Raw genomic sequence first — 23,079 nt, 5'->3', positions numbered from 1 at the left:
TTTGGATGGAAAAATACAAAATGTTTGGAACTTAGACTACCCAAACATATTATATTGTTTAGACCAATATGCTTTCAAACATATTATATATTGGAAGAAATCAAACATATAAATGTTTGGGCAATACCCAAAAATTTATATGCTTGAAGCAAAATATGTTTGGGAGTATATGTTACAGAATCGATTTTTTTTGAGGGTGTATATAGAATGCATTCTTCCTAATTTCTACGAAAATCACATCGTTCAAACAAATAAAAATGTCTTTGGCGCTGTATGAAGTTCAACTTTCTTTAAAATCAGTTCATTTTAACTTAAAGAAGCGGTCACATTTTTCTGGGTGTTCCAGCTTAAAAATCCTAATTATAAAATGATAATTCTGACATTCTTCATTATAGAAAGCTTATCATACATACGAATAACACTTAACATAGAGAAATATTTTAGTTCATTCGTACTAAGAAGTATTCAATCCTTTCAAAACTTAAGGAAACACACTTGTTAGAATATAGGAAATTTTTTATCTATGATACCTGTCATCGATGTAATCGATATGTTTGCGCGTGGGTTGTTTTTTTAGTTGGAATCGTGTTGTTATGGTATATGGAGAGATTGTTAAAAAATAATATAGTAAAATAATATAATAAATAACAAATAAAATATATAAAATATTTGTTATTTTAAATTAGTGAGAAATTGTTTCGTTTTTTGAAAATTATTGAACGTAAATAACAAATAATAAGTCTATCAATGGTCGTGCATAACAACCCCTTCATTCGTCTTCATTTTGGAATCTTCAATTATCAGATAACATTCAGTGACGCTAACTTTTTGTGAAAAAATTGGATTATGATTTTTTATATTTGTAGGCATTGAACTTGTAAAAGGAGGACAAAATCGTTAGGCGGCAAGTTATTAAAAATGGAAATGAAAACCTAACCTAACCTAACATTACATGGAAATTGGAAATAGTGGAATAATAAACTAATATTTCAAGGCCAGTCGATGCTGTTGATTCTTAATAAATATATTTAATATTGTTACGAATTTGATAATTATAGATATAAGTTTATTTAAATTAGTTTCCGTTAATTTAAAATTTAAAATTGTAACGATAAAATTTCGCTATCACTTGTTGGAATCATCTATTCATTTTCTAGTATTTTCCTGAATTTCTTTTATGTTCTTTTGTTTGCTTACCGAAATGTTAGTTCTTACCCAATAAACACAAACGTTTGAAAAATGCTAAATTTCAACAATTTTTCAAACATTTTTTCAAAGGATTAGGGTAATATTCAAGTTGAGAAATTGTTGAGAAAATCGCGTTCTCAACAAAAAACAGACATTACCCTCAACAGTGAAGTTCAACACATTAGCAATAATATTTCAAGTGTTATCCTCAAATTGAAATGCATCGCTACTCAATAATTTATCCAACAATTTTCGATGCGAGTCAAATTCAAAATTAACATCGTTGCAAATACTTTTCAACCTAAATTTGTATGAATGATATCCCCACTTCAAATTGAAAGTCAAAGCCAAAATTCTATGAATTTTGTATAATTTATTCATTTTTATCAAAATAAAATATATAATAATACACTACACTACATAATACACTACAATACCAATTGATAAATAATAATCTTATTAAACATATTAACAAATAAGAAAAAAAAAACAAACAAACAACAAAACTTTAAATATCTTAAACATTATTAGTAAACACTTTTGCATTGATAATTCGATTTCCTTCCTTTTGGTGTCATAAAAAAGCATTAAAATTTATTAACATGCGGGCAATTTGAAATTAGGAACGTACTGGACCGCGTGTTAGAATTGATTTCCAGCAGAAGGAATTCACAAAATATCCATTTTAAACTGATAATAGCATACGAATTAAACTGACGATGTGATGCACATTTTCATCCAGAAGTTGTTGATTTCAACAATTTGTTGTTTTTAACAATTTTAATTGGTTGCACTTGTAATGTTTCTGGAAACTTTTTCTTGTCGATAAGCCACTCATTTTTCATTGGTCAGCTTCTTATTGTTTGCAAGAATGTAGCATCCAAAGATTTTAGTTTTCTGCAAAGAGATTTAAATTTACTGACTTCTTTAAAGTGTTGATTTAATTTTTCATATTGACGTACCAATTATTATAAACTATTTGAAGCAGTTCCAGTTAATTGTCCACCATTTTTCATTGGTCAGCTTTTTAATGTTTTCAAGAACGTAGAATCCATAATTTAAGTTTTCTGCAAAGAGATATACATTTAGTGACTTCCTTAAAGTTTTATTTCATTTTTTATTTTCACTTACCTATTTTTATAAACTATTTGTTTATTTGTCTAAAATTTTCCATTTTTTTTATTTCTTGCAATTGACCACGAACTTCGTTGCACAAATAAGTATTGAAAACCACATGGTTTTTTCGTTGCATTTTAGGGTAGTGTTTTGTCAAAGTTTTCTCATATTATCTTCAACACCTTTTCAAAGATTTCGCCAACATTTTGGCCAATTGGAAGTAATTCGCAAACAATTTGAAGATGTATTGAAGATGAGCTATTTCAAGTCAAGTTGAATTTATGTTGAAAATTATATTTACCCTCAAACTGAAAAGTTGTTGCATTTGAAAAACGCTCATCCTGTGTTTATTGGGTACTCTCTCATAGAATATCAACCCCTTTGCTTTGTTATTTTGCTTTCTCATTTCATCTCATTGTCTATTGTCATTGTTGTTGTAGTAATGCGAGCATATATCTATGTGAGTGTGTATGTGTTTGGCAGCCACCAGACGAATTACTTAATGGTCGTAGATCCTTCTAGCATTGTCTAAGAATGTTCTGGCGTTGCCAGAATATTGTAGTGCTACCAGAATGTTCTCGTATTGCCACACCGTCATATATAAAAGCGCTCGCATGCTGCTTGCGAGTCAGTCTTAATTAAAGCGTCAAACGAATAACTTCAGTGTGAACGAATTGTAAAGTGTGAAGTCATAGTAAATAAATTGTAGATTGTCGTTATTTAAAAGAACTGTGTTTTAATTGTCGGGTAATTAAAAACGCTTAAATATAAAAACGTAACAATTGGTGTCGGAAGTGAAATAACGAAAAAAAAATCTACAATGAAGTTTAATGAGCTTCGAGTGGAAGACTTAAAAAAGGAATTGAGCAAACTGGAGCTGCCGACAACAGGCAATAAGGCCCAGCTTCAAAAGCGTCTACTGGAAGAGTTTGAACGGCGTAATATGGACATCGCGACGCATGAGTTTGATTATAAGGAAGACATTGATGAATCAATACTCGTCAATACAAGCACTGTAGAAACTCCATCTGTGGCTTCGAATGTTGTGGATTACACATCAATGCTCAATGCTTTGAGCAAAATGATGGAAGAAAATTCTAGAAAAATGGAAGAAAATTCTAGAAAATTGGAAGAAAAATTCGACGAAAATTCTAGAATGGTCAACGAAAAATTACAACAAATTTCTGAAGGCATGGAGAAACGTGTGGACCATATAGAAAATCAAATTGTGGAATTGGATAAGAAAGTTCTTTCCGTGGATGAGAAAATTATGGTTCATGATGAGAAGTTTCTGCACATCGAGAAAAAAATGTCAGAGCTGGAAATTAAAGGTGGTCCCGTGCGCGTAATCGACGGCCCAAAAATCAAAACTCCTGTTTTTGATGGCTCAACGTCATTTGATGTCTTCAAATTCCAATTCGAAATGGTTGCTTGTAAAAATTTGTGGAATGACGATGATAAAGCAATTGAACTTCTATTGGCATTAAAGGGCAATGCTGCTGATGTGATACAAAGCATTCCCGCTGCTTGTAGAAATAACTATAATGAAATAATAGCGGCACTTCAACGCAAGTATGGTGGAGAGCACAAGCAGGACATCTTCAGAATGGAATTGAGAGGAAGAATCCAGAAATCGAATGAAACCCTACAAGATTTCGCAACAGAAGTTGAGCGGCTAGTGCTTTTGGCATACCCTGGAGAGAATCATCCTCTTATAGATCGTATCAAGATTGAGACTTTTGTGAATGGCATTCGAGACCCTGAGATAAAATGTGCAACATATGCCGCACAAAAAGCTACATTCACAGAAACAGTAACATTTGCACTTGTACAAGAGACTGCGAGATTGCTGGCACGGCCTCAAATTCACAAAGTACGCAGAGTAGAGACCGAGTGTGAAGAAACGAAATCGGTCATTGAATTGGTAAAAGAGGCTCTAAAGCAGATAATGCAAGAAATGAAGCAGCAGGCAAATAAATCTAGAATAAAATGCTATAACTGTGATAAGGCTGGACATCTTTCCCGGGAATGTAAAGCGTGGCGTAAAACGTCGGGGTCAATCTCGCCATCTCCATTAAACAATAATCAGAAGAAGGCGACCAAAAAGCCAAGCGACTCAAATTCAAATTTTGAGGTTAATAGAAAAGGTGGCAAACAAGTTATTGATCAAGCCTTGACACGACGGCAATGCAATGTAGAAAGCAGACGCTACTCGAAGGCTGAACCAAAGGAGATAGTTGTAAATGTCAGGCAGTTACACATCGAATCTGGCACAGACTGGTCAACAGAGCAACGTAAAGATCCCATTCTGAGAAAAATTATTTCGGCAAAACAAGAAAATAAGAAACCCAGCAAGAAAGACATCGCAGCCGAAAGTCCACTTATGAAATCATACTGGGCTCAATGGGATAGTTTAGTTCTAGTCAATGGATCCCTGCAACGTAAATGGGAAAGCGAAGATGGCAAGAGCAGCCGAAATTTGATAATCGTTCCAGATTCCAAAATAAGAGATGTTTTGGCGGAGTTCCATAATGGTCCCAGTGGAGGTCATCTGGGAATAACCAAAACCGCCGAGAAAGTGAAGCAACGATTCTACTGGGTTGGATGCCAGAAATCAATTGCTGAATGGGTAGCCAATTGCGAGAAGTGCATGAAGGCGAAAGGTCCAACAAGGAAAAGTCGAGGTCCTATGCAAGAATATAGACCAGGAGCCCCGTTTGAAAGAATAGCAATGGACGTGGCAGGCCCTTTCCCAGTAAGTGATTCTGGAAACCGTTATGTCCTTGTGGTCATGGATTACTTCAGCAAATGGCCGGAGGTGTATGCAATTCCAAACCAAGAAGCAAAAACGATTGTGGATGCTGTCAACAAAAACTGGATATGTCGCTACGGTGTGCCGTCCGAGATTCACTCAGACCAGGGAAGAAATTTTGAATCAGCCATATTCAAAGAGATGTGTGAATCCCTTGGTATCAAGAAAACGAGGACTACACCATTACATCCACAATCCGATGGCATGGTAGAAAGGTTTAATCGCACTCTGGAGGAACATCTTCGAAAAGTAGTGGACAACGGCCAGAGGGACTGGGACGATCATATACCAAAGTTTTTGCTGTCGTATAGATCTGCCATTCATGATTCCACCTCTCGAACACCTGCCAATGTTCTATTCGGAACTGAGTTGAAGTTGCCTGGTGATCTGATATTCGGTGCTAAACCTAATGAGCTCGCCATGGAAGAAAACAGAAACGACATCCCAAACACTTTCGGTGAAGTTCACGAATCAGTGCGCAACAAAATAAAAATGGTCAGCAACAGAATGAAGGCGAGATACGATCGTGCTGTAAATACTGAAGGCTTCCAAGAAGAAGAATTGGTTCTGCTATTTAACCCGCAACGAAAGAAAGGATTGTGTCCTAAACTGCAAACACAGTGGGAAGGCCCATACAAAGTCATCAAGAAGATCAATGATGTTGTATACCGGATTCAGAAGGACGACAGCCCTAGATCAAAGATGAAAGTTGTACATCTGGAACGATTGGCTCCTTACGGAACAGGTTCTGTGCCTGTTCGGGACGAACAGGCTTAAGCGGGAGGCAGTGTTACGAATTTGATAATTATAGATATAAGTTTATTTAAATTAGTTTCCGTTAATTTAAAATTTAAAATTGTAACGATAAAATTTCGCTATCACTTGTTGGAATCATCTATTCATTTTCTAGTATTTTCCTCAATTTCTTTTATGTTCTTTTGTTTGCTTACCGAAATGTTAGTTCTTACTCTCTCATAGAATAACAACCCCTTTGCTTTGTTATTTTGCTTTCTCATTTCATCTCATTGTCTATTGTCATTGTTGTTGTAGTAATGCGAGCATATATCTATGTGAGTGTGTATGTGTTTGGCAGCCACCAGACGAATTACTTAATGGTCGTAGATCCTTCTAGCATTGTCTAAGAATGTTCTGGCGTTGCCAGAATATTGTAGTGCTACCAGAATGTTCTCGTATTGCCACACCGTCATATATAAAAGCGCTCGCATGCTGCTTGCGAGTCAGTCTTAATTAAAGCGTCAAACGAATAACTTCAGTGTGAACGAATTGTAAAGTGTGAAGTCATAGTAAATAAATTGTAGATTGTCGTTATTTAAAAGAACTGTGTTTTAATTGTCGGGTAATTAAAAACGCTTAAATATAAAAACGTAACAATATATTAATAAAACATGTCTTTTATTGAAGAAAAATTGCTTATATAAATACATAAAATTGTATTTAAAAACGAAGGTAAGCAGTTCTAATTTTGAAGTAAAAGGTTTACCACAAATATGTAAGATTTGTCCACATGAATGAAAAAAGTTCAATAAAATCATTTCATATATGAATTCAATTCAGTTAATTTTTTTCTGTAGTATAGTGGTACATATATAGAATGCATTCTTCCTAATTTCTACGAAAATCACATCGTTCAAACTAATAAAAATGTCTTTGGCGCTATATGAACTTTCTTTAAAATTAGTTCATTTTAGCTTAAAAAAGGGGTCACATTTTTCTGGGTGTTCCAGCTTAAAAATCCTAATTATAACACATATTCAAATTAATATATGGTTTCTTAATTCCAAAACAACTTTAAACAACTAAAGCCATGCAAAGATGGAAAATCCTCAAAATATTGCATAGTCTATATTTGAAGCGTTTTTATCCTTAATCCAGAGATTCAAAATATCAGTTATTTTTTCTTTAAATTAAAATTTTTTTCTTTACTTTACGGAAAATTTATCTTAGTTCAAAGTACGGAGGGACGCAAATGTCCATGATTCGTGTACTAAATTTAATGAAACAAATTTTTAATGCAAAGATTTTAAAATTTCTGTTAATTAAAATTTTCATTATTTTAAAGTAATTTCTCCTTAATAATGTGTAAATTGCGTGTCCTAAAATTAAGGTCGCAATCTTTCATATTAGGTGAATATTTTTTTCAGTGTTCTTGCTTAACATATTCGAAAAATGTTTCCTTTCTGTTGCGATTCGTAGTTATATAAATGTTTTTTTTATGTTTGGCATATCTACGAATAAGTGATTACATATTAGTTAGGTGATCATATTTCATGACCCAACGTATGCCCGGGATGAAGGAACTTCCATGTTAATTATTAATTGCACTGAAAAACAAAGCATACCCGGTTCCAAAGATTTTGTCTTTACTTTAAAAAATTTGGTATTGATTCCGAGCCAAAGAAGCGGAGAATACAAGTAAGGATACTTTTAAGACACAATTCTCTTTTAAAATCGGGTTTTGTGTACTTGCTTCTAGGAAGCAAATTTTAATTTTTCGCTTTTTCAGTTTTTTTTTCTTCATATGCTATCAAAGTCCTTTAAAAACAAGTTAACGACGACTTTATTTTCCAAATTAAGACTCGACTTCTAGTAGAAATTATGCTGTGTTTCAAGTACAAAACGTCTTTAAAATAAAGTGTTGAAAAACATGTCCTATATTTGAACGATTTTTACCTTTGTAGTCAAGATGCAAAAAGACAACAAATTTAAAGACAATTTCATTAAGTTTAAAGATTTTTTCTAAATTATTAAAGTCAAGTTGACCTTAGCCCAAACATTTTTTCTTTCATGTTATGATATCCATTTTTAAATCAAATAACTTAATTATAAGGACAATACGACTTCATTGAAATGTTTATCGACCTTTGGTCAAGGAAAAAAGTTTATACTAGAGAAATGCGTCTTCTATGCTAAGCAAAATTTGCATTCGTATTTTAAAGACATGAAATCTTTGACCTCACGACAATATTTTTTTCAGTGTGGTTATTACTTTTGGAGTAGGATTACCTACAAGATTACTGGGCAATGAGAATTTTTTCTGAGTAGTTATACATATTTTTTTAGTTTTGTTAACGGTATTTGAAATTGTTATGTTTTTTGTTTGGAATTGTGATTTTTTTACTATAATGTGAGGATTTAGTTCAAAAAGTATTCGTAATTAATACTAGACACAATTACCAATATTCAAAGCAATGCTATGACTTTTTTAGATTTCTCTTTCTGGCATACAATTTTATTCCATGTAATGCTGCAGACAGTGTTACCGTTGGAAATTTTGAAAAAGTCGCTTTTTCTAAAATAAAAAAAAAGTCGCACAAAATAGTCGCTTACATGTTCTATAAAACAACACAAAAACAATAAAGAACAGTCCCTTTAACATAAAAGATGTTTCACCAACAAAAAATCCAGTAAAACGTAAACTTTCAAGAAATTTACCAATTTACCATCAGTCAATTTAAAGCCTTTAAATGAATTAAAATAACAAAAATATATGTTTTTTATACAACAATTCTAATTGTCCCTGTGAAATACAGTGCTGTTCAAAACATTTGCAACTAGACTTACCATGAACTTAATCTAGCTATATCTCCCATAATCAGTGTTGCCTGGTGATTTTGGAATCTTACCCCCAAATCAAAAGAAAACCCCCCTAAATTGTTCTAGATTTTTTCAAAAATCCCCCAAAAATTTTTTAGTAATGCAAATAGGTAAAAAATGGGCTTCCCAAATTTGTAAAAAATAATACTATAGTAATGCACTTCCAAAAATCAATTAAAAAATATATATAGTAATACAATATGTATATCAATTTAAAAATCAGATCAGACAAAATAATTCAACGAATAAATGTTTTAATTCACATTAATTCTGAAAAATTATAAATCACAAAAATCAACAAAAGTAAAATTCAGTTTATGCATTCAAAGTTTAAATGTTCTCAGTGTATGATTTGTTGGAAGTAAACATTTTAAACGTTTCACTTGCAAGTGTAAGAAATTTAAGGAATAATGCAGGGAATATTTAACTCTTAAAATGCTTTCAGTTGTTAATTTGTTTTTAACCATGTCGAATATTAGATATGTCCTTTCAATAGAATCATTTGAAAAGGGTAGCGAAAGCCATGTTAATGCATACTTGCATATATCTAGGGATTTGTGTTGATCTCCTGCCGATATTTTTCTCCAAATTCTTGCAAGAATTGTTCCGAATTTTATTGAGAATTGTTTTATTTTATTAGATGTTAAATATTTTTTACATCTAAAAACCCCCAATCGTGTAAAAAACCCCTACATTTGGTGGAAACCCCCCAACCTGGCAACACTACCCATAACAATAATTTTATTGTTTAGCTACCCCTTAAAAATAATCTTTATGGAGTGGTATTTCCAAATTCTTATTGGGTAAATGAATGGACTGTTATAAAATATTAATATTTACCGAAAGTTAAAGAATTGTATGATTCGATCTGTTCACAACATTTGCAACTACCTAGCACCCAGTAGTATTTTCTTATTTAAGGTCATTATTTGTTGTATTTTTAACCTGAAATAGTTATAGGGACCTATAAGAGGATAGGTTAAGCGTGCAAAAAGGACAATGTAGGAATATCGTTAAGTTCATTGCCTAATTTGGCCATAAAATGATCACCATATGCCTCTACGATCTATTTTTAGAATAATTCGACAAAATGACCGGCAATAAGCCGGTCATTTTGTCGAATAAAAAGCACAATATCGATAATTTTAAAGTTGGGGTATCACAAAAATGAATTTCGGAAGAGTACATTGTCCACAAATCAACTGCGTCTCGAGTTATAAACAGAGGATGCACTAAAACTGTGCACTGAGGTAGAAGAAACCTAAGACTATGCTAGAAGAAGATCATATAGTCAAATGAACTATGCAACAATTCACTGACATATTATCTAAAGTTGTCAAAAATTAAATTAAACTGGATATATCAACCATAACGATCAGATGTAGAGCATTAGAAGCCGGAGTGCGATTACACAAAAATTTCAAAAACCACTTATTTCCACGAAAAATAGGTTAACGCGCCTTTAGTTTTTTCAAAAATGCCTTAAATGGCATGAGGAGCCGTGAAATATTTTACTACGACGCAAAGTTTAACTTGCATGGATCGGATGGTAGAAATTTAGTACGAAGGGTGCAGGGAAAGCCTTGATCCAAGAAATACAAAAAGTTACGTCAATCTTGGTGGGGGCAATATTATGGTCTGCGGGTGTTTTTTTTTTTGTTGGACAAGTTATTGGCCCGATTTATAGAGTCGAGGGTATTATGTTGGAAATGTTTTGAACAGGTGAAAACTCTTATTTTTGAATAATTTTCTAAATTATCAAAAGTCCTTGTCATTCCCATAAATCTTTAAAATTGACATAATAAGCAACAAGATTGCATTAAAAGTTTGGTTTTAATATTTTTATTTTCATTGTAATTACGGTTTATTTTCAACAGGGAATGTGGTTGCAAATGTTTTAAACAGCACTGTATATTGCACGTATGACAAACTCTTACAAGTTTTTACTGACAAAAAATCCTTAGCAAAAACTTGCAACTTCGCTATTTCTCAAATGTCACATTTGATCTTAGAGTAAACCAACGACTTCCAGTAAAAATTTTTGATAATTATCAAAAATTATTTGGTACTATCTAGTGGTTGGTATGGATCTAGTGGTTGATATGGTATGCAATAAAACAACGACTGAACAAACAGAACACCGTGTAGGTTAGGTATCGTAGGTTGGATGTCTATTGTGATACTCTACGTGATTTACTTCTCTCTTATTAATGAGTGCTTCTTTGGGTAGCTCAATGACAAGTAGGTTCCTTCTTATACACCCACAAAAAAGTGACCCCTTCTTTAGGTTAAAATGAACACATTGTGAAGAAAGTTGAACTTTGTATAGCGCCAAAGACATTTTTATTTGTTTGAACGATGTGATTTTCGTACAAATTAGGCAGAATGCATTCCTATATTAGTTAACATTTTCCTATATTTATGTACCACTATACTACAGAATGAAAAAAATTAACGGGATTGATTTCATATATGGAATGATTTTATTGAACTTCTTTCATTCATTTGGACAAATCTTACATATTTGTCTTAAACCTTTTACTCCAAAATTAGAACTGCTTATCTTCGTTTTAAATACAATTTTATTTATTTACATAGGCAATTTTTTCTTCAATAAAAGACATGTTTTATTAATATATTAAAAATATATTTATTAAGAATCAACTCTTCTAATATTTCCATGTAATGTTATCAACTATAAAACGTAATGTTTTTCTTCTTGTTGTACCTTTCACTTTTAATAAGTTGCTGCCTAACGATTTTGTCCTCCTTTTACAATTTCAATACCTACAACTATAAAAAATCATTAACCAATTTTTTCACAAAAGCTTAGCGTCCTGAATGTTACCTGTTGAATAAAGTGGTTGTTATTCTGTTGATGGTTTCTTTCTTTGTACACCATCACGAACATTGATAGACTTATTGTTTGTTATTTATGTTTAATAGTTTTCAAAAACGAAAAATTTTCTCACTAGTTTAAAATAACAAATATTTTATATATTTTATTTGTTATTTATTATATTATTTTACTATATTAAAGGATGATTCTTTTGAGGTTAGGATTTTCATGCATTAGTATTTGACAGATCACGTGGGATTTCAGACATGGTGTCAAAGAGAAAGATGCTCAGTATGCTTTGACATTTCATCATGAATAGACTTACTAACGAGCAACGCTTGCAAATCATTGAATTTTATTACCAAAATCAGTGTTCGGTTCGAAATGTGTTTCGCGCTTTACGTCCGATTTATGGTCTACATAATCGACCAAGTGAGCAAACAATTAATGCGATTGTGACCAAGTTTCGCACTCAGTTTACTTTATTGGACATTAAACCAACCACACGAATGCGTACAGTGCGTACAGAAGAGAATATTGCGTCTGTTTCTGAGAGTGTTGCTGAAGACCGTGAAATGTCGATTCGTCGCCGTTCGCAGCAATTGGGTTTGTGTTATTCGACCACATGGAAGATTTTACGCAAAGATCTTGGTGTAAAACCGTATAAAATACAGCTCGTGCAAGAACTGAAGCCGAACGATCTGCCACAACGTCGAATTTTCAGTGAATTGGCCCTAGAAAAGTTGGCAGAAAATCCGCTTTTTTATCGACAAATTTTGTTCAGCGATGAGGCTCATTTCTGGTTGAATGGCTACGTAAATAAGCAAAATTGCCGCATTTGGAGTGAAGAGCAACCAGAAGCCGTTCAAGAACTGCCCATGCATCCCGAAAAATGCACTGTTTGGTGTGGTTTGTACGCTGGTGGAATCATTGGACCGTATTTTTTCAAAGATGCTGTTGGACGCAACGTTACGGTGAATGGCGATCGCTATCGTTCGATGCTAACAAGCTTTTTGTTGCCAAAAATGGAAGAACTGAACTTGGTTGACATGTGGTTTCAACAAGATGGCGCTACATGCCACACAGCTCGCGATTCTATGGCCATTTTGAGGGAAAACTTCGGAGAACAATTCATCTCAAGAAATGGACCGGTAAGTTGGCCACCAAGATCATGCGATTTGACGCATTTAGACTATTTTTTGTGGGGCTACGTCAAGTCTAAAGTCTACAGAAATAAGCCAGCAACTATTCCAGCTTTGGAAGACAACATTTCCGAAGAAATTCGGGCTATTCCGGCCGAAATGCTCGAAAAAGTTGCCCAAAATTGGACTTTCCGAATGGACCACCTAAGACGCAGCCGCGGTCAACATTTAAATGAAATTATCTTCAAAAAGTAAATGTCATGGACCAATCTAACGTTTCAAATAAAGAACCGATGAGATTTTGCAAATTTTATGCGTTTTTTTTTTAAAAAAAGTTATCAAGCTCTTAACAAATCACCCTTTATATTTTAACAATCTGATATTAAAGATATTAAAGATTACGCAACCTCAATTTTAGGATGCGCAATTTACACACTATTAAGGACAAATTTCTTTAAAATAATGAAATTTTAATTAAAAGAAAGTTTATAATCTTTGCTTCAAAAATTTTTTCATTAAATCTATGACACACATTTTGAAAATTGGCATCCCTTCGTTAAAGTTGCATGACTTTAAACTTAGGCAAATTTTCGTTAAAGTAAAGAAACACATTTTTGATTTAAAGAAATCGTCCTTAAATTAAATGAAATATTGAATCTTTAGATTTAAGATAAAAACGCTTCAAATTTAGGCTAAGACTTATTTTGAGGATTTAGCATCTTTGGTTTAAAGTTTTTTGGAATTAAGAAAATATTTTTTACTTCGAAATATCCGTCATAATTTGGATTTTTAAACTGGCATTTGTTTGTACGTGAATAGCTTTATTAATATACCGGAAAAATAGAATAAAAATTCGATCAAAGATATCTGTATCCTAATTTTAATTTTATAGATCCTAGATTTAAAGCCAGATAGGCCGCAAAAAAATGTCCTTATTTTAAAGAACCCGCATCTTTGGCTCGGAATCAATACCAAAATCCTTAAAGGAAGGTCAAAGTCCTTGGATCCAAGTAAACTTTTTTGTTAGTGTACCATAACAACGCGATTCCAACTAAAAAAAACAAGCCACGCGCAAACATATCGATTACATCGATGACACGTATCAATTACAAGTAGACAAAGGAAAATTTCCTATATTCTAACAAGTGTGTTTCCTTATGATAAGAAAGTTTACTAAATTTGAGGAAACTTGGTTTAAATTCGGATTTTGTTTATTTTTACGAATGATTTGTTATCAGTGAATAAAATTTTCTTGTTCAGTAGTAAATTCTTATACCCAGCGAAGAAAACAGTATTTTTTTGTTCAGTAGTAAATTCTTATACCCAGCGAAGAAAACAGTATTAGTAAAATTCCATGCCTTATTCTAGTTAATGCTTTCAGTTTAGGATTTTTTTACTGAAACAAGTAAATTTTATTATTTCACACAAAAATTTAACTTAATGGAAATAAAATGGCTAAACTAAATTGATGAACATTTTTTCCTTTAGTTTCGAAGACACTTTTTTCTGGGTTTAGCCGAGTTCAAACGGCATTTCATATTACGGAGAAGTACTTAAAGAAGCTTTGAAACACTCTGCATCCACCGCTGAAACACATGTTGCTGTTTGGTCGAAATTGGGGTTGAATCCATGACCAAGAAGGGCCATTGCACAACGGTGATGAACGTAAGGCGCACGGTGATGATGCACAACCCAGCAAAAAAAGCGTCGCCAAAAAAGTAATGAAAATGTTCTTTTTGGATCCGGAAGTGGTGCACAATTGACGCAGAAGCGATGAATTTAACATGGGCTTGTCATAGGACGGAAGTCGTCCATTTCAACAGCCGTTGCACTGAATTTGCATCACTTCTTTAGGTGTGATCCGAATTCAATGTTTTGGATGTAAATTAAAAAATTCTGTGATATTTTGTCAAATAAATATTTTTTATAATTTTTAATGGATTCTAACGCTTGTCGGAAACGTTTGACCTCAAATATTTTCAAAAATTCACAATTTTTTCAAATTGTATTTAGCATTTTTTTCCACAAAATTTAAATGATTTGTACCATTTTATAAATTCTTACTCTGTTTTTAACCTATTTGAAGCAAAAAAGTTAAAATTACCCATTAAAAGTATGAAAAACCCAACTTATAAAAAATTGAATTAAAAGAACTTCCTGGGTAGTTAAAATAAAGAACATCATTGGGAGTGCATCTTCTGGAAGTGCTTCTAAAGTTGTGCCTTTGGAAGAACTTCCATTTTTTTTTTGCTAGGAACGTAAGGCGCACGGTGATGAATTCCCATTTATAAAAATTGTTTCAAATTGATGTACTTCCCTTTTGTGCGACTTTAGTCGCACGCATGCGAACATTTTACATATTTTAAAAAAGTCGCATGACATCAGAAAGGTTGCAAAATGCGACTAAAGTCGCACAACGGTACCCATTTTTGAAATATTACCCATTTTATACCACCAAGATTTCTTAGTAATGAGGGTTTTTGTTGGGAAAGTTTCAGTAAAAACAGGGTGACCAATTGAGGCAAAAAACTACTCACTAAGAGCTGCGAAACTATCGATAGACGCACCATTTGATATTTTCGATAGCTTAAATAAAAACAAGCTATAGTATTGATACTACACTCATTACATTTCACTAAAGCCAATTTAACTTCATTTTAGTTCATGGAATTATTATGTTTGGAGAAAGTTTCCTTTACTCTAATAATTTTTTGCGTACGTTAGTTCAATTAACTAAAATCTAGGAAAAAAATATGCACAAATGAAGCAAATAGTTCAATATTTCTTTAAATTTGGAAATTTTACTACAAATGCGTTCATCATGAACTTCGTATGTCACTAAAGACATTCTTGCAATTTTGAACTCCAATTTTTTCCTTCAAAGTACAAAATTTTCTTTAACAAGTGAAAAAAACTTAATTATGTCTAATAAATTTTCTTGAATTTATCGAAAAATAATTACTTATTTTTATGATATCGGCGTGATGCCAGCGTTTGTAATACTGTTTAGTTAAAATTTTCTAAAAGTATTCAAAATTTTCTAAAATTAACCGAAAGTTTTCTTCCTGGTGGGTTCACTGTTTTTTCAGTGTATCAGATTTTTTGCAATAACTAATTATTTCCGATTTGAAACGTTTTTTATTAAACACAAGTATGATAGTTTTTCTTGTGCGAAGGATGATCATTTTTCTTGCACGCAGAAAAAAGTGACTCCTTCTTTAAGTTAAAATAAACTAATTTTCCAGAAAGTTGAACTTCGTATAGCGCTAAAGACATTTTTATTTGTTTGAACGATATGATTTTCGTAGAAATTAGGAAGAATGCATTCTATATTTTAGTTAATATTTTCCTATATTTATGTAACACACTACATAATAAAAAATAACTGAATTGAATTCATATATGGAATGAGTTTATTAAACTTTTTTTCATTCATTTGGAAAAATCTTACATATATGTAGTAAACCTTTTACTTCAAAATTAGAATTGCTTGCTTACGTTTTAAAATACAATTTTATTTATTTATATATGTTAATTTTTTCCTCAATAAAAGACATGTTTTATTAATGCATCATTATCAGTGAATAAAATTTTCTTATTCAGTTGTAAATTCTTATACCCCGCGAAGAAATCAGTATAAAATTTCATGTCTTATTCTACTTAATGAACTATTCCTAACTGCTTTCAGTTTAGGATTTTTTTTCCTGAAACAAGTAAATTTTATTATTTCAGGTAAAAATTTAACTTAATGGAAATAAAATGGCTAAAATAAATTGATGAACGTTTTTTCCTTTAAGGTGGGTATTGAGTTCGAGTTTAGCCGCTAAAATTGACGAAAGATATCAACATAACACAGCGAAAGAATCAAAAGAGAACAATTTCTGTGAAACCGCTTGTATATTGTTTCGGAAAACTGTTTTATGATAAGGCCAAAAATTTGATATGCTTAAGTCTAAATATTATTTAATTTGAATAAAGACAATGGACATTCGGAACCAAGAGAATAGACATTTGAAAAACAAACAGCATATGTTTTCGCCTTGAGAACAGCATTTTATGTATATGAATTCCTTCCAAATTTTAAAGTTTTGTACCAAAAACAGTTTTTTGTTACAAAATTGTTTTTTTTTTTGCAATAAAAAAATAATATGTTATCCAAAAATCAGTCAATTTCGTTTATATCAAGCACTGTTACTAACTATAAATCTTTAAGAACCCACATTTCGAAGTTTCATTATAAAAATTTAATATAGTATAAATATAAATGTGTAAATTAAAAAAAAAGTGTTCGGAGCAGGGATTGAACCCACGACCCTTTGCATCCAAGGCAGACATGCTAACCACTGCTCCACGTGGCAAACAAATGTATGTTTCTGTTAAATAATGTTATGTTTGCATCGGCTCGTGGGCGCTGCAAACTATGCTATATAAATGTAACTTATAACGATAATTATCTGCTGGTGACCATAACAGCTACGTAGCCCAGTGGATAGTGTGTTGGCTTACAAACGGTATGGTCCTCGGTTCGATTCTCCGTGCAGGCGAAAGGTAAAATTTAAAAAAAAATTATAAAAGTGAATAATTTCTTAAACATTATTTGTATTACAGAAAAAGGTGCCAAGAACTAAAATATTTCGTGGAAGTGAAAATAACGAGTATGTTAGGGAATGAGCACAATCGTCTTTGGGAAAAATTCTTCCAAGCATATAATATTTTTGGGCTCAATATGCTTCCAAACATATAAAACAAACATATTAATGTTTCACATAAAACAAACATATTAATGTTTCGGCTGTATCCAATAACATATGTGCTTCCTGCAAAATATGTTTGGAACATATGTTAAAGAAGCGATTTTTTTTGAGGGTAAACTAAAACCACAACCCACGCGCAAACATATCGATTACAGTTAGATAAAAGAAATATAGGAAATTTTCCTATATTCTAACAAGTGTGTTTCCTTAAGTTTGGAAAGGATAGAATACTTCGTACGAATAGTACGAAGGAACTAAAGTATTTTTCTATGCCAAGTGTTATTCGTATATATGGTAAATAAGCCTTCTATAACAAAGGAAGTCAGAATTACCATTTGATAAGAAATTTGCTTAAATTTGAGGAAACATTGTTTTAGTTCGGGGTTTCTTTATTTTTACGAATGTTTTGTTAACAGTGAATAAAATTTTCTTCTTCAGTAGTAAATTCTTATACCCAGCGAAGAAAACAGTATTAGCAAGTAAATTTTATTATTTAACACAAAAATTTAACTTAATGGAAATGTATGTCTCGGTTGTTTTATTCTTCAATATTTCGCAATTACATTGAATTGCTTCATCAGGAGTAGATCTACAATGTAGATCTATGTTTATTCAACCGCACCCTCAAAAAAAATCGCCTCTCTAACATATGTTCTAAACATATTTTGAAGGAAGCACATATATTATTGGATACTGCCGAAACATTAATATGTTTGTTTTATGTGAACATATAATATGTTTGAAAGCATTTTGAGCCCAAAAATATTATATGCTTGGAAGAATTTTCCCCAAAGAAGATTGTGCTCATTCCCTAACATAATTTTCACTTCCACGAAATTTTTTAGTTCTTGGCGCCTTTTTCTGTAATACAAATAATGTTGAAGAAATTATTCAATTTTATAATTTTTTTAAATTTTACCTTTCGCCTGGACGGAGAATCGAACCGAGGACCATACAGTTTGTAAGCCAACACACTACCACTGAGCTACGTAGCTGTTATAGTCACCAGTAGACAATTATCGTTATAAGTTACATTTATATAGCATAGTTTGCAGCGCCCACGAGCCCATGCAAACATAACATTATTTAACAGAAACATACATGTGTTGGCAACGTGGAGCAGTGGTTAGCATGTCTGCCGTACATGCAAAGGGTCGTGGGTTCAATCCCTGCTCCGACCAAACACCAATTTTTTTTTTTAATTTACACATTTATATTTATACTATATTAAATTTTTATAATGAAACTTCGAAATGTGGGTTATTAAAGATTTACAGTCAGAAACAGTGCTTGATATAAACGAAATGGACTGAGCTTTTGGCTAAGATATTATTTTTTTATTGCAAAAATAACAATTTTGTAATAAAAAACTGGTTGGTATAAAAGTTTGAAATTTTGGAAGGAATTCAAAATCTCTAACAAAGGAAGAACGTGGGGTCGAGTATAAACATACATAAATAATTTTATAATATACACAAATTAAATAATAATTAGGCTTAAATTAAATAATATTTAGACTTAAGCATATACCATTTTTGGCCTTATCATAAAGCAGTTTCCGAAACAACATATAAGCGGTTTCACAGAAATTGCTCTCTTTTGATTCTCTCGCTGTGTTAATTTGATATCTTTCGTCGACCCTCCCGGTTTTTATCACTATTTCTTTCTCTATACTCTCTCTCTCTCTGTCGCTCTCTGAATAAAATATCACAACATATATATGTTTACTCGAAATTTGTAAATGTATATATGTTTACATTCACACATATAATTTTTATGAAACATGCATGCCCCAATATATATTCTAACATATTAACATATGTGTTCCAAACATTTAGTGTTAGTTTGAGAACATTACATGTTTGCACTTAAATATATTGTGTTTAAAAATTGTGCCCGAAACATATTTTGTTTATATCGAAACATATGAAAGACATATTTTTCTAACAGTGCGTCGAACGGAACAGACGTGTTTTTTAATAGCGGATAAACTCATCGTAATAGGTACCTACTAAGAATTTCAAGTGTGGTGGGATATTAAGCCACCATGCAGCGAAATTCAAAGTCATCCACTGGGTTGCTAACTTCAGGGCCCAGTGGACGGGTATCGACTGGAGTTATAAATTTGGCCAATGACCAAGAGTTAGGCCCAATTAGTCGACCTGTAGACGGGTCGACAGGTGGCGACACTTTGACAAGTCGAACTTTTTCTAAGGTAACGACATCAAACGGATGTAATCCCTCACGAAAGAGATTCAAGGAACGCAGAAATGCTTTGTTTATCCTAAAGAAGTTAGGATCAGTCGACCCAAGCACGCTGTCGGCTAAACAAAGCGATTCTTTAAAATGGGCTCAAGGAATTCTTTAGGCTGGAAAAAGGGAACGATCATTGGATGAGCTGCCATCCTCCAAAAGGGATCAAAGATCGTTTGCCAGTTGCTAAAGACAGCCTTGTGATGGCTATCATTAATAAAGGAGCATTGGACGGTATGGTTCTCTGTCTGTCGTCTACTCACAGGTGCTGGAAAAGTTTCCCGGTCCAGATCCTCGACACCAAGAGGCTGGTTGGTATCAAGGACGATTTAAGCTAGTCGCATTTGAGCACCAGAGGTCTATGGAATGTTTTAAAGCTGCTCTGATACTAATTGGTGAAGTTTGGGAAGGAGCTGCTCTAGAGTTAGTCGAGAAGAAAGACATACCGGCTAGACCTAGAGCACATGCGTGGATGCCTGCAAACCCTTCTGACCCTGAATCTATTTTAAATAGACTGAAACGATGCAATACAGCTGATTGGAAGGTTGGCCGTTTGGATGAAATGGATGGACCAAGACGTCATGCAGTGTTTATATTGAACACTCAGTCTTTGCCACATCTAGCAAAGTCTTAGGGCCGTGTATGTTATGGCTTTCATTATTTCCAAATGAAGGTATATAAAAACGATCAGCTAAAGGATTAAGAAATGGACAAACCTCTGTCTGAATCAGAAGTAAGCGGATCCTCTTGCGAAGTCGAGGGAGATACCAAAGCTGAAGTCATGGATACACACCGTATGTGAGAGGAGGTTTCTATTGCCTCAGAACTCACCAAAGTTGAACCTATGGTTATGGCGAGAGTCACCGAGATCTCTGAAGAGGACATCCTTGATGACTCGATTGAAGCGGCTGATGTGACGGTTGTTGAAAATCTCGATGGTCCTACGGATCCTCCAGATAAATCTTCATCATTGTAAAGGTAGAATTACATACCATGCGTTCAATGCGTACTATGCGTCCGATGATTGAAGAGTTGAAATTTCTCTTTGAAATCAAAAGCTCGAATAGTCTGCGGCAAACAGAAAAAAATCAACCCTTCCATCAACGCACGGATTGACGCATGGTGTGTTATTCAACGTTAAGGCTGCATGTGCTGCCTTAAAAGTTCTCCTGATGAAAGGGGACATAGATATAGTTCTTATTCAAGAACCATATGTTTATAGAAACAAAATATCTGAATTAAGTACTCCGGGGTTCAAACTATTGCAGTATATTGGTAATGATGTAAATCGAGCCTGTATAATTGCTAAAAACGAGCTCAACTTGTTTCTACTTCCTTCAATGTGCAATACAGACACTGTCGTTGCCAGTTTAGAAATAGCCAAATGCTAATATTGGGTATCTTCGGTCTACATGGGACATGACAGGGAGATGCCTCCATGTGCCGTTAAGACCTTAGTGGAGGAGTCACTGAAAACAAAGACGAAACTCATTATGGGATGCGATGCGAATGCACATCATAGTATATTAGGAAGTAGTGATACTAATGCAAGGGGAGAGTCGCTAATAGAGTTTATTTTGCGTACTAATCTGGTAGTTTGCAACAAGGGAGATGCCCCAACCTTTGTCACTAAAAACAGGCAAGAGGTTTTGGACATCACCTTGGCCTCGCAAGAACTGGATGAAATGATATCTGAGTGGCAGGTTTTAAGTGAACACAGCTTCTCAGATCATCGCTACATCAGTTTCAAATTTGATGTTCATATCACCAAGACCATATTTCCGCCAAATGTTAGGAAAGCTGACTGGAATAGGTATAGGGAATCGTTCAATATGATGATACCGGAAATAACAGAGACAAATATGAGAAATGTGCAAGATATCGAACGCGCAGTGGAGCGGATTACTAAGGCCTTCAACATCTCACTGAAAGCTGCATGCCCTAGAGGGAAGCCAACGGAAAAAAATCGACCACCATGGTGGTCTACGGAATTAAGTAATATGAGGAAATCCTGCAGGAAGCTCTTTAACAATGCAAAGTCTACCGGAGCCCCTGAGGATTGGGACACTTACAAGAAGAATCTGAGAGGATACAAGCGAGAACTGAGAAAGGCTCAGCATAACTCTTGGAATGATTACTGCAGCAGTATTGAGAATACGTCCGAGGGTTCCAGACTACGGAAGGTTCTAGCATCCACCAACTCCGCTCCAGGTTTCATTAAAACATCGGAGGGCAATTGGACAACGTCCAGTGAGGAGACGCTGGAGGTACTATCGGGCACACATTTTCCTGGAAATCAGACGGTTGAACCATGTACTGGCGGTGCCACAGTTGCTCAGCGGTCGTTACCTGTCGAGGAAATTGTATCGGAAACTAGAATAAGATGGGCGCTAAATAGCTTTGGACCATTCAAATCCCCCGGACCTGATGGAATTACTCCGGCGGATTTACAAGCAGTAACTGACAAAATTATCCCCTGGTTGTCGGCGATATATAAAGGATGTATCAACTTATCATATATCCCAGGAAAGTAGAGGGAAACAAAAGTCGTTTTCATACCTAAAGCGGGAAAAGCCTCTCACTCGAGGGCGAAGTATTTCCGACCAATCAGCTTACCCTCATTCCTACTTAAGACTCTGGAGAGGATGATAGATATTTATCTTAGAACTAGCATCTCATCATCTTAGAACATGCATACTCGAAGGGCAGGTCTACTGAGACCGCACTACATGATCTAGTCAGCTTTATTGAAAGCTCACTATCTGTCAAAGAATACATAATCGTGGCGTTTCTAGACATCGAAGGGGCGTTCAATAATGTCCATCCGAGCTCGATATTAAATGGACTGACAACTCTGAATGTTGATCCATGTATACTCAGGCTGTTAGACGAACTGCTAATGAAGAGACGTATTTCAGCCACACTAGGACAAGCAAACATACAAAGGTATGTGAACAGAGGCACTCCCCAAGGAGGAGTTCTATCACCTCTTCTTTGGAATGTTGCTATAAATAGCCTTCTGGTTACTCTAGAAAAAGAAAGGATAAAAGTGGTGGCATACGCAGATGATGTGGCTCTGGCAGTCAGGGGAAAATTCCCATCCACAATCAGAGATATTATTCAGAGGGCCCTCCGGATGACTGAGAAATGGGCGAAAGACAATGGTCTTGGGGTAAATCCTGCAACGACAGAATTAGTCATGTACTGCAAAGATCGCAAAACTCCCACGGTTAGGCCTATTTCCTTAGGGGGTATTGAAATTCCTTTTGGTGAGTGTGCAAAATACCTTGGCGTTATTTTGGACAGGAAACTGAACTTTAAGCTTAATATTGAAGAAAGGGCGAGAAAAGCAACGGTAGC

The 23,079-nt window shown here is 33.9% G+C and overlaps 1 protein-coding gene and 1 long non-coding RNA gene across 4 annotated transcripts in view; one reads left to right on the top strand and one right to left on the bottom strand.

Moving 5' to 3' along the window:
- The window catches only part of Nhe3 (Na[+]/H[+] hydrogen exchanger 3), a 235,270-nt gene that overhangs the window by 174,994 nt on the left and 37,197 nt on the right, over positions 1–23,079 (top strand). The window lies entirely within an intron of this gene.
- Positions 1,611–3,627, bottom strand: LOC142223137 (uncharacterized). The gene is made up of 3 exons (XR_012718596.1): positions 2,320–3,627; positions 2,151–2,255; positions 1,611–2,085 (listed from the first exon to the last, which is right to left on the bottom strand). It is a non-coding gene; the product is annotated as an uncharacterized LOC142223137 (long non-coding RNA).

This window comes from Haematobia irritans, chromosome 2, assembly GCF_050003625.1.
Source record: "Haematobia irritans isolate KBUSLIRL chromosome 2, ASM5000362v1, whole genome shotgun sequence".
NCBI classification, from domain to species: Eukaryota; Metazoa; Arthropoda; class Insecta; order Diptera; family Muscidae; genus Haematobia; species Haematobia irritans.
The sequence above is the reverse complement of the archived record's forward strand: the minus strand, read 5'-3'. Positions and strand labels throughout refer to the sequence as shown.